We start from the raw sequence: 8,611 nt of genomic DNA, 5'->3' as shown, positions 1-8,611 counted from the left end.
AGCGGGGCCGCTGGCCCCGGCCGCCCGCCGGGGCGTGACAGGCTGTTCTTCGGTTAGACTGAAGTGTCATCGGATCCCCCACGGGATATCGTGCCGGACGAGAGTGAGGTGAAAAGTGTAGCGGGTTCCCTTGGTTCTGAGGGCGGTGGGGGAAATACCAGGGTAAGCGCTCGCCTCTTGGCGGTGTCCCACCAGTAGCGCGAAGGTGATCGGCAGCGCCGTGTCCCCCGGTTTAACTCCTGGTGAAGTCAAGGATGAGACCGGATTTATCCCTCGCATTGTCATCTAACCTTAGCACCGCTTAGCTATGATGTAGGCGAAGTTAAAACGCGTAGCGCCTAGGACAGCACGGCAGCCGAGTGTGGAGTTACAAGTAACGACCGTAATTAGCTTCCCTTTTCTGGATGCTTTTTTTTTTTCCCCCCCAAAAGCCGAAATGGGAATAGGAGTTATTTGCTTTGGACCTTTGTCAGGTGAGCACCTGGCACAGCTAGGGGAGCCCTGGAAAAGGAAGGTTCAGCGACAAGAGCCCGTGCTGGGAGATCACAACACCTAACCGGAGGTTGGGAGAAAGACTTAATTCAGAACAGCTCAAGTGGTCATTCAAGAGTTATATGAAAAAAAATGCATTAAAGTTGCTTTGTGTACTCCCCTGGTGATTCGGGTACTACACCTGCACTGTGCTGTATTTTATTTGCTTCCTTGCCTTTGAAAATTCAGGAAGTGTCACTATTTGTGGAGCTGAACTCTGAAGGTTTTATTGTTGGGAAAAGCTGAATTTGGGTGGCTGATAGAGCTTTGAAGACTTGACTTCATTTAAGCTAATATCCATAGATGTTTTTTACCTGTATTGAAAACAAAGGATTACACAGCTGACCACTAACAATTTTTCCATACAATACTTTTAAGATACACTGTCTTGATAATCGCATGAGGAGCTGCTTCTTGTGTGAGAGGAATTACATCTGGATTTGATAATCCTGCCTGACCCAGAAGAGATTTATTTCGAACTAACTTTCTTCTTGTATTTTTAAGAATATTTTGTCTAGTATCAAAATACAAAAAAACAGAAGCTGACTTGAGTGGCCTCTTTTATTTTTTCCCAAGCAGGCAAATACTTTTTTTCCCCTGCACACCTTGTTACAGATATGTTATAGACCACAAGGGAGGCTGGGGGTAAGGGCAGGGAAGAAAAAAAGATACTAAATGGTCTCTCCCTTTCCTGAGAAACCGAGCAAAATTTCTTCTGAGTAGGAGAGCTGCGAGGGAGCCCTTAGGTACTGTGAGGATTTGACCTAGGCAACACCTGTTTAGCCGAAAGCAAAAGTCTTCAGATAAATAATGATGTAAATGTGAGTGAGATTAGTCGAAGGCTCTGTGATAATAGAGATGGAAGTTATACAACCACCAAATTACTTACATTTCCAGATTCAATATGAAGAAAGTAAGGAACTGATACTATCAGAATAAAACCTATACCTACATGCTGCTGTGTAGATGCTGTACTAGCTGGTTGTCACCTCATGTGCGTTGTTAAACTTGAGCCGTGAAACCCCACAGCAATTATTAGTGTTGCTGTGGTACTTCGCAAATTTGCTGTAACACATTCTCACATTGGATAATATTAGATGTCCCACCCATGGTATATAAATAACCGATGCAAAGTATGTAAGAGAAGAGAGAGTATTTGAAACTACGGCTTTGAAGGAAAACAAATGTTGAAGTTATTCTATTGCATGACACCTAGACAAGATGTGCCTTTCCTCTGCCCCACGTCATCAGCTTATTTCATTTATTCAGCTGTATATTTGGGTACTTCAAAAATAAAAGCATTATATCCACGGAAAATCAGGTCCTGAGATGAAGTCTGAGTGCATATGAAACAGGGGTGTAGAAGGCTAAGGATGTGCTGGCGTAGAAAAATATTCTTGGGTGCACTGAGTGATGTCGGTCCTCAGCTATTGAGCAGTACTGAACAAAAGTGAGACACTGTCCAGGAGCAACCCCTAGCTTTACAAATAACTCCTGCAATGGTCCGATCCCCCTAGCTCTGCCTACGAAGAAGGTGCTTACTGTCAGGCTGGGCGCTGCCTGTTTGATGTCGTGAAGCTGTAGCTCTGTTTAGCTACTGGCATTCTGTAAATACAGTAATAAACCAACTGGTCCTAAGGGAGGTTTCAGCTAATCGTCATGACCCGTGGTGTCTAAAAATCTCCTGCTCCCTTATGTTAAGGGAGCCTCTTTGTAAATAGGGCAGGTCCCCTGCATAAGGACAGTGTTTTTATTCACACCCAATGAACAAACACCTCCACCCACTGTTGTTGTTTTAAAAGACTCCAGCTGCTCATGAATATAGGGTCAGGGAGGGCCGCCTAAATGTTTCTCTGTGCTTTCTCCCCAGCGCAGCCAGCAGAGCTGTTTCCTGTTCTTTGTTTCAAGGCTGGGGTTTGCGTCACACATTCCAAGTGGCATATGTGGTGCTCTTTCCTGTTTCGGGCTGTTTTCTGGCAGATCGGTAGCCTCGTCCAGGCCCCTTGTCACTGCCCCTCAACTCCCAATCCCCACCCAATGAGTTATCATGTCTCTACACACTCACGATTGCTTAAGACGCCTGTGTTATGTCATAATGAGGTTTCCAAGTTAACCTTTAACGCATGCCCTCGACTCCAAATATATTTTTGGGGGTGAACTGGAAAGCTTCGCTCCCTTTGCTGAAAACTCGTACTGGAGTCTCCAGAAAATTGTGAGCCAGTTTTCTGCGCTCGCTTGCTCATCAGCCAATCTGGAATAGCTCCATTAAAGTCACGGAGTTACACTAGTGTAAAAAGAGTGTAAGTGAGAAGAGAATCCACATCTGTAGGCTCATACTTGCAAGAGGGTTTTGGCTTCTGCCCTTACCCAACCTGAATGGCCCACCGTAAGCACTTCGTATTTCCAGATCTCAAAAGGAACAGATATTTTCTCCTTACACAAACTAGAAGATCCACTGTCTTCCAGATGTAATACAGAAAATGAGGCACTGCTGGCTCACTTTTCTTTGGAATAAATAGGTATGGCTGTCCCACATTTTGCATTTTTGAAGGCATAAAAACAAATTTTTTACTCCTGTTTTTATATTTGTCTTCTCCCCCCACCCTGTTGCAGGCAGACATAGATAAACATAAAGAGGAAATTCAGAAAGAGAACATAAATCTTTCTGTTGCTCTGGATCTGACAGAAGAAGAGCTAAAGGACCTAAGCCAAAGCTCATTGAAATCAAGAGAAAGATTTGCATTAACTTCAGTGGGCTTTGAATCAGGCCCTGGATGAAAATGCAAGATGGAGTGTTTATTCTTCTCTGTCATTTACGGGCCGGAATATGCATGGTTTCTGTAGACACAGAAATACTTCCACCTTTTCATTTTATTTCACTCATTTTTTAAGTATTATTCTAGTTCCTCTTGTTTCTTTTTTGGATGCTAAAAGTTAGCTGTTAGTGATCATTGCAGGTATCTTTTAACAAGTATCCGAAAAACATGCTTTAAACTTCCTCTTTCAGGGCTTAATTGTATGTGAAAAATATTTTTTACTGAATCGTGCACATCCTTACATCAACTTGTTTCTTGTCTATCCAGAAACCCAGATAACAAGAAGTATTTGGCCACACAGTTTTGGTAAGTTGTTTATTGATTGTTTTGTTACTCTCAGTTGGTTTTACTTAGTTGTTTTTCTGTTAATTTTAGAATACCATGGATGAGTTTGTCCGTTAGAACCTGATTAAATATCTTAATTCTGGTACTGTTAATTTGCACAGGATTTCAAACATATTTAATCTTTTTTCCCATGACAGAGGAAAAGTGTTGCATTTAATGGCGTTTAATATTGGAAACTGGTGTATAATAAATGCAGTAAATTTTGTGGTTCACACCTTTTTGTAGCCAGAAGTTCTACAAAATCAGGGACTGAAATTAAAATTATAATAGTTTTGTAAACCAACTTTTTAATATTAATTAACACCGCTAACAGGAGGTCTTTTAGAGTTCTTTCATGCTGTCAGCGTTGAAGCTTTGTGTTTTCATTCCAAGGCTAGTTGCTTCCAATCCAGAATATGAAGTTTGGCAGAGTTGGTTTTAGGAGAGATTTAACCCTTCCCTGTTAAGCATTCACTTGATGCCGAGGCTTCTTTTGAGGGTTTTGTAGCCGTAGTGGATCTCTCCAAGGGGAAGGAAGTGTAAGTGTAGATCAGCCAAATGGAAAGATAAAGCTCTAACAGGTTTTTAATAGTAAACTAAGTCAGAATGGAAAAAAAACCAAACGCGTGGTCTGCCTATCATGCAGTCAGTGTGTGTTACCAACAAACTAACTTGATCCGTGAAGGCATGACAGACTTTCCACTTTTAAAGAGTCTAAGCTGCTTTGATCACTGTCTCATTTGTACCCACTACACTATCCAGCTCTTCTCCCTGTTTTTTTTTTTCCATTTCCGTAGGTACACAGAAGTTCATTGACATTTGCCCTGTATTCAAATCCTCATTCAGACTAATCATTTAGGCTATTATTCATAAATGTACACTTCCTTTCTTTAGAATTAGATTTCTTTTCTTCTCCCCCATACTATCAAAAATGTTGAATCTGTTTCATACGTTTCGTGAAATAGCAGAACCCTTTATGTAAGAGAACAGTATTTTCTGTCATTCTTCCCTCCTAATAAAAAGATAGGATTTCTATTCCTCCTTTTAAATTATCTTCAAAATTAACCTCTTAAGAAAAACACAACAAAAAAACAAAGTTCAGTTTGGAAGGGAAAGATTATCATACCATTCCACATACTTCACTTGTTTTCAAAAGTCTATCTTTTATCCTTACTAGACTGTTTCTCCTTCTAAGAAGTAGCATGAGACAGGAAACCAGACAGCAGTCTGCCCTGATAAGGGCGAATATTGTCTAATGGAGGTGCCTCAAGAGCTTTTCTTTCTCTCTCCCTTAGGTTCAGTAAATGTAGAACTGAAGGTTGAACAGGATTTACGTGGGCTCCATTTTTCCTTGGTAGAGAAGACATTTTCTTAATGAGCACTGCAAGAACTTTTTTGCCCAAAATTTGTACATACAAGAAAGCCATTTCCAGGCATGTGGCTTCAAAGAGCTTCCAATAGTATTATGGTAAATTTAAAGGAAATACTGATCAGTCTGCTACACAGCTGATAAATTACTATGTCAAAGCATTTCTAAGTCAAAGTGATGTCAACAAAGTTAGGGTACACAGGTTGTGCAAAAAACCAGATTTTTCAGCCTGCTTGCAGCTCTGAAAGGAGGAAGGTAAAAGATTTTGAAGACAATAAAAAGCAAAAATAGTCTGAAATACTAAATAACAGGTTCCTATAGAAATACTCCTTGTCTTCGTGCCTATCAAGTAAAACTTTCAGCAGAAAAATTTTGCCCAGGTACAATTTTCTTTTTACACGATATCCTAACTTTTTCAACAGTTACTACTGTTTCCCAGTGACAATCCAGTGAACAAACGAACACAGGAGGCTGTCAATCAGTAAAATGTTTTCTTGGTGTACTAGTTCTTCATGATTTTCCCCCTACTCTGTTCTTCAGGGAGTGGCTGCTCCGGTCCCTTCCCCTAGCACCGTGTCTGGGCCTTTGTTGCTTCCCCTGCTCTTGCTTGCTTTGACTGAGTCTGACTGCTGTGCTGAGCTGGAGAGTTTCTTTGCCTGCTGCTATTTTGGGGCCCAGTGCATTTAAGCGCTTGCTTACTTCCCATTAAAGTTAATGGAACTTTAGAAACACTTTTTTGCTGACTCAGGTCTTGATGAGCAAATGGTACAGTAAGTGCAAACGCATCTTGTTACTAGCCCTAGAAAACTCTTTCTACCCTTTCCAGGGAATCCTGCTCTCAGAAACTGGTTTTTCTCTGTCAAGCTCTCTTTCAAGGTTCCACTGAAGAAGGCTTCTCACCCAGGTTCAGAAAACCTCCCCACCCTTTGGATTTCATCAGTGGAGAGTCTTCTAACATTATCACTTCTCCTTCGTACCAGAGGAAGTTTGACTCGAGGCTCACAGAAGAAGTAATGGTTTCAGAGCAACAGCGTAAGTCCCAGAGGGCTTGGACTGAAGAACTTTGGCCACATGACTTAACATTGGCTGCTAGATACCAACAGTGCTGCAAGAGCTGCAGTGTCTTTGCGGAGGGCGCTCATGCAGTGCTAATTTCGCAGATATCATTACATTATTCTGTAATTATACCAACAATAACAATCATACCTTGAAGCTTCTAGACAAAGCCTCACTGTACCACAGGGCAGCATTCCTTGCTTCCCCCAGGCACAAAGATTGAGAAAGCAAACCCTGTGCATGCTTTCATGCAGGGTGAAGAGAGGCAGAATTTATGGTCGCCACCCCCCTGTCCATAACAAGGGTATCGTCAGGTCACTGACTGCTCTTCCAGGTATTTAATGAGAGCAAAGGCTCTGTGTTAGAGGCAGGCTTTGTAGTTGTTGGATGTGCACAGTCAAAACTGGCCCTCCACCCCACCCTTTCCTTTCGTAACAGGTCTGCGGAGTTGGTGGACCTTGAAGGTAGATGTATAGAGCTGCCGGGAGTAGCTGCAATGCAGTTGCTCTTCTCCAGCTGCTCTGCAGTGCAGATGTGTAGTCTGGGTGCATTCTTCTAAGCACTTCGCTCGTTTCATCCAGGGTAAATTAATCTGTACAAGTCCTTGTTGTCAGAATACGTGTTAAGTACCTTTAACCTTTCATTTACTCTTAATTATGTCTCTGAAACAGTAAACCATACCTGTCAGGAAGTTAATATCGAGAAGTCTTGAATCCTGACAAGGCGGTGAGCTCTACCAATGATGAACTTCCCTTCTGGAAGGGATACTTCGCTGCAGATTGGATCATAAGGGCAGAGTTTGTGTTTTTTTCTGGCTTGGTGTCTTCACTGGACTTCGGATAGGAAAATACTGAGGGACTTTGCCTGGACTTTACCTTGCACCTGTCCTTATTTGCATACAAAACCCAATTGCTTCATTTGCTTTCTGAAGTACAGGGTGTGAGCAAAATCTTATCAAAAGCCATGTCCTGTTTGGACAAGTTGGACTGACTTGGCAGAGACCCACAGGGTGGAGTGAATGGGAGGAGGCAAGAAAGTAAAACTGGGTGGCTTGTTAGCAGAAAAAGAGAGAGAGAGCAAAAAAAGAGAGGGTGGAATGTTTGCCTACCAGATTGTAGTTAATTATTTAGTTTCAGATTACATGCATTTTAAATTCTTTTAACCCACATGAAAAAAACCCAAAATAGTTTATCTAATAATGTGAAAGACAAAGGCCCTTATTTTTTAATACGCTTAATATGAATATATTGTTGTCTCCTCACTGTTTTTTCCAGGGTACCTCAGGAATGAGAGACAGTAATTTGATTTTCCAGAAATTAGTTGTATTTACTAAACAATTTGTGGGCTTTCAAACAAGTACATTATGAAATCAGTGTGTAAAGTAGAACCCAACTGTTTTTTCATTCCTCTGTTTTAGAAACAGATAAGGCTGTTTACCTTCCCTATTGCCCCCTTCTCAAATGTTTAGGAGAGATTGGGAGGTTTTGAGTTAGTAGGCATGATTTTACAAATAGACAGAAAAAACTACTGACTTCTTACTAGAAGTAGCATGCTCTATTTGTGTATGAGTGTGCATGCATGTATTTTGTTCGTGAATGTGGTCCAAGCAATCAATTTGGAGCATTATTTTTAAATATAAAGAGAATTGTTTTGTGAGTTCATTTGCAGCCTTAGGAAAGTGTCCTTCTGAGCGAAATTTTAAATGCTAGACCCAAAGGTGGTTTATATTGACTCTATAGCAGCTCTATCAGTTTCCACCAAATAAGAATCTGACCCTCTGTTCTGGACCGACAGGACCAAGCGTTATATATTAATTAATTTTCCTTTCTTGAAAATTGGTTTCCAGTCACTATCAAATGGGGAAGAGTACTGCTGAAGAGTAACGTGTGATAAAGAAGTACTCAATTTCTGTACTATGATGCAGCAATAAAAGTGACATTTTCCTTTGCTGTTCTTAGATGACTGCACCTGAGAAAGATTGAGAATTACTTTTCACTTTTATTCAGGGCATTACACTTTCTGTTGCTTATGTCAGTCTGATTCCTGCACAGTAATTTAGAGCCCTCTCAGGAAACACTCAAATGTGTAGCATGACATGTGAAATGTGTATTGAGTGTCTTTCACACACTTTCTTGAAGTAAAAGGTGAAAAAGAGTAACTCTTAAACTGAAGACAATCTAGTTTTAAACAACAAAAATTACAAAAAGGGTAGCCTGGGAGCATGACTGCTTGCCTAGAACAAACTCTTTCTTCCAATCTCCCTCCCCTCCTCTCTCTCCCCCCTTCCTTCCTCCCCTTTCTCCTCTTCCTCCTCTCTCTCTTTCCTTCCCTTTCCTTCCCTTTCCTTCCCTTTCCTTCCCTTTCCTTCCCTTTCCTTCCCTTTCCTTCCCTTTCCTTTCCCTTTCCTCCCCTTTCTTTCCCTTTCTTCTTCTTCTTTCTTCTTTCTTCTCTTTCCTTCTTTGTCTCTTTCTCTCGTTCTTTCTCTCTTTCTTGCTCTTCCTCTCTCTCTTCTCCT

At 41.3% G+C, this 8,611-nt stretch overlaps 1 protein-coding gene across 3 annotated transcripts in view; it reads left to right on the top strand.

Moving 5' to 3' along the window:
- Positions 1-56: 56 nt before the first annotated feature.
- KLF3 (Kruppel-like factor 3 (basic)) overlaps positions 57-8,611 on the top strand; it is a 25,212-nt gene continuing 16,657 nt past the window's right edge. Inside the window, exons 1-2 of one of the 3 annotated variants that reach the window (XM_009321385.1) lie at positions 57-108; positions 3,615-3,653. The gene's annotated coding sequence lies outside the window, so the exon portion shown is untranslated. Of the gene's footprint in view, positions 109-3,575; positions 3,654-5,983; positions 6,073-8,611 lie in introns of those variants that run through there. The other 2 variants (XM_009321384.1, XM_009321386.1) reach the window with 2 other exon arrangements.

The sequence above is a fragment of the Pygoscelis adeliae genome, unplaced genomic scaffold, assembly GCF_000699105.1.
Source record: "Pygoscelis adeliae isolate BGI_AS28 unplaced genomic scaffold, ASM69910v1 Scaffold133, whole genome shotgun sequence".
Lineage (NCBI taxonomy): Eukaryota > Metazoa > Chordata > Aves > Sphenisciformes > Spheniscidae > Pygoscelis > Pygoscelis adeliae.
This window is presented reverse-complemented; position numbering and strand designations above follow the sequence as displayed.